Below are 4,085 nucleotides of genomic sequence, written 5' to 3' on the forward strand. Positions count from 1 at the left end.
CATGGCTCAGTGCACAGCTTGGAATATCTTGTCTCCTTTTTAGGTGGACGGCTTGCATGTCTTTTGACATCCTTTTGTAGGCACGCGTGCCAGGCCACAGCTATGGCGTGCGACGGTCGGATGTCGTAGTGGAACCTTGTGTCCTCTGCGGGGTTTATAGCCGTTTGACCGAGGCAATCCGCGGGTGGTGATAAGCAACGGCTTGTTTCAAAATACACTGATTTTCGAAAATATCTCTTTTCCCTTGTGCACTTAGGTAATCATTTTATTTTGCGGGCGAGCCGCTTTCGAAAAAAAAGGGCGGAGGAGAGGGGGGGGGACTGCTTTGTGTCTTCTCCGTGCGGTTGCCACGTGTCACGCCCAGAAATTCACTAGTAATTTTCGAACTTATTTGTGCATAAAATCCCCGTCCAGTAATCAGCCGAGGTACATAACTGACAATTTAATATAGAAATCCATCAAAATAACTAAAGCAATTAATACTTACTGAAGAGGCACTTAGTCCTCACAACGAAGAAAACTGCAGCGGAAAAATAAAATCTAGCGAAGCTCCGGCTCCACCCCCACAGGCAGCTCAACTGGGGTATAAGTCAAACATCTTCTCCTTCTGTATCATTTTTCTTCAACTGAGGCTGATTGATTATGACAAGAATGAGCATATGACATACTCAACATGCCACACAGCAAATATACAAGTGCACAAGGATACCAAAGCATGGCATAATATAGGCTCATTTGCAATAGCAGCATTTAGCAAAGATTTAAGAGTAGTGAAACAGTAGAGTAATTTAATCATTAATTTTAATCAACTCTGAACAACACGCCCATGCTGCTCAGGCCCAACCATTCTGAACAACCATACCCGGCTATACAGATCAAACTCCAAACCAGGAGCTAAATAAATTATTACTAGTTATAGCATCCATAATTATTATGAGATTAATCACGAAAAACATTGCTCAACTTGCCCATAACCGCGGGCACGGCTATTCGAATAGTTTTACTCTAGCTAGAGATGTACCACTGTACTCACAAGACACAGCTCCACGACATGTTACCATGCGCCTCAATACCACCACGATATCTCGGATAGGAACTGTGACAGTACCCCTTGCACAACACAATCCACCACAGCGCACCGTCCCTGGATCATAATCATCCCCTCAATAACCAGAGGCATGGACTCCCCAGCGACCCCCACGGACTTCTCGCCGCTTCACAGTCTGGTGCCCCGCAATGAACCATGCTATACAAAAGGTAAAGCCGTTGCCCACGCTGGCTTGTGGTTGGCACGGTTAATGTCTCACAACAGTAGCTAGCGAATCGGCCCTTAATTGTCATGAGCACAACCTTCAAAACCATGTGCTCACAACCCACCATTATCAAGTTTTAATTATCAATTAATTATCATAACACGATTAATCATCGTGAGCTAGCATTAAATATAACCACAAATAATAATGTAGTATGATTCATCCCATTAATGAACTAATGTTTCTAGGCATGGCTAAACAATTATATATATAGCATTTAGCTGAACCAAACCAATATATAAGGTTCAAGCTAGGGATGGCAATTGTGCCCGTTTGCCCATTTACCCGCGGGTAAAAACCCTATTAGGGTTGGGTTTGTTCTCCATTTTATACCCATGGATATCTTATTGGGTCAAAAGCTATGCCCGATGGATAATGGGCATGGGTATGGGTAATCACTACACATGCCCGCTTTGCCCGTTTACCCGCGAAATCTAACTTACATGTAGGCTAGGAGCAAAATCCACTAGAATACATAAGCCACGTTCTTTGTTTTCTACGGTTTCCCTTTTATTTCCCTTATTATTTCTCTCCTCTTACTCTATCGCCGCCAGAGGAGAGACACGACACCGAGGCGGAGAATATTTGATGTTTTAAGTTCGATTCGAACTTAGTAGCTTGTAGACTTTTTGTTCCACTGCTTTTGTTGTGGCGGGTAAACGGGCACGCCCGCGGGCATAAGGCGCCCGCGGGCAATGGGCATGGGCAACCATTCTTACCCGTCATGTAGTAATGGGTATACCCACGGGCACAAATAATCTCACGGGCATGGGTATGGGTAGGCACTACCCGTGCCCGTCGCGCCCGATTGCCATCCCGAGTTCAAGCTAATCAATTTATTATCCAAGGTATCAAGGAATAGGGCATTCAATGCAAATTGGCCATAACAAAAGAATAGGATAACACCACCCGGTGACATTCGAAAATAAATGCACAGTTGAAATAAATAGAGAATTTAAATATAGGATCAACATGCTCAAAGGAATCGTGTTTGGGATCTGTGTGACTTGCCTTGCAATAATCAGTCTTCAATTAGTCTTCAGAACCACTTCCAACGCACTCGCGAACCTTCGCAACAACAAAAACGACAAGCTAACACGCAAAATAGAGAAAAAGACTAATAAAAACCAAATAAACAGTACATAAAAAGTAAACAAACATGTAGATCATGATTTTAGATGAATTTAGAGACTTGAACGGCCTCATTCCGACTTCATATGAATTAGATATGAATTTTACAAGATTTAATTCCAATTAAACCTATTAAAGAAAAGACTATTCCAAATTAATTAAACCATTTACAAATGATTTATAACTGAGAGAAAAGATTAAACAACCTCCAGAAAAGATTAGATTATATTTGGTAGATGACATATATTAAAAAGAAATAATATGCCATTGAAAAGAGAGAACGGATAGAAGTCTCACCGAACCAAAGCGATCGGAGAGGAAGGGATGATGACAATGTTCCGACAGCAACACACGGAGATGACAACGCTAGACCAATCACGAATTAGATTATATTGAATTAAGACCCTAGGGATAAACTACACCGGTGAACGACATAGGAGCGGCGGTTACCGGCGAACCACGACACAACAATGCAAACGGAGGGCACCGGGAGGTAGAGAAGGCGACGGCGATTCTTACCAACACTTACGACGTGATGACAGACAGCGACGGAAGACGGCCGACGACGAGATCGAGATGGCGGCGAGGTACTGTCCACTTCGCAGCTGCGAATCCAATGGAGGCGGCGGCGAAGCTTGGCGATGACGGGAGGAGCAGCAGAGCCTCGCCGGAGATCAAAACACGACGGCGAGCTTCGGGTTGATGGCGACGATGGGCTTCCCGGGGTCTTCGGCGCAAGGGAACGGGCTGCCGGGCTTGCTCTTGACCTTGCGGAGCCGAGAGAGGTGGCGGCACAGGAGGGCGACGGCCGAGGCGGCGGCAAACGGCGGCTGGAGCGGCTGCCGGCAGCGAGAGAGAAGACGAACGCGGCGACGGCGCTACAAGCGACGGGGGAGAGAGGGAGAGGTGGTGGCCGAAAGAGGAGAGGGAGGGGACTCTATTTATAGCCATGGGAGAGAGAGATCGGGCTTGGAACGCAAGGAATCGCGCCGGGAAAACCTAGGGTTTGGTGGAGAGATAAACACGAATCAAGCTCAATTCCGCGTTGATTTCTTCGGGATAAAGTCCGATTCTTGGGGGGAAAGGATAGAGGAGGATAAGAGGAATATTTCCCCTCAACTAATTTTGAAATAACACGAGAGAGGAGACCGGATTTGGAGGAGAAAACGGCGCTGCACAATCTCGGGATGGCTGGCTCGGGCTGTCTGGAGCTGGAAGATGAACAATACCGGCGAAGTAAAGTAGACTTTGGCTGGGCTTCCTTTTTCTCCAGCCCGACTGAAGGAGGGACCTGAAATGGACTTGAGCCAAGAGAAAGAAGGAGAGTGGGCTACTGCGGCTAAGGAAAGGAGAGCGAAGAGGGAATGGTCTGAAAAGGGCCCAAGCTGAGGAGGAGGATTTTTATTACTTTACCAATTAAATTAATCACTGAAATGATCTTTGAATTGTTAAAAATATTTCCTATGCTCAAATAATTCCAAGAAAAATCTTGAACATACTTGGACACTCAAAGTATTTAAAAATATTAAAACCAGACCATTTAATGATTAATTTAATATGTGGATAATTACTGAAATGTTGTTTGTATGATTAAAATTAAGAGTTGAGCTCCGAAAAATCCGAGAAAATTCCAGAGAGTAT

At 44.9% G+C, this 4,085-nt stretch overlaps 1 long non-coding RNA gene across 4 annotated transcripts; it reads right to left on the reverse strand.

Moving 5' to 3' along the window:
- Positions 1–367: 367 nt before the first annotated feature.
- Positions 368–3,677, reverse strand: LOC136355863 (uncharacterized). Of its 4 annotated transcripts, none has more exons than XR_010740389.1 (4): positions 2,964–3,677; positions 2,742–2,810; positions 2,325–2,381; positions 368–632 (listed from the first exon to the last, which is right to left on the reverse strand). It is a non-coding gene; the product is annotated as an uncharacterized lncRNA (long non-coding RNA). The 4 variants fall into 4 exon arrangements; XR_010740391.1 differs by having other exon boundaries at positions 2,325–2,405; positions 2,964–3,359; XR_010740390.1 differs by lacking the exon at positions 2,742–2,810.
- Positions 3,678–4,085: the final 408 nt, after the last annotated feature.

The sequence above is a fragment of the Oryza sativa genome, chromosome 3, assembly GCF_034140825.1.
Source record: "Oryza sativa Japonica Group chromosome 3, ASM3414082v1".
NCBI lineage: Eukaryota > Viridiplantae > Streptophyta > Magnoliopsida > Poales > Poaceae > Oryza > Oryza sativa.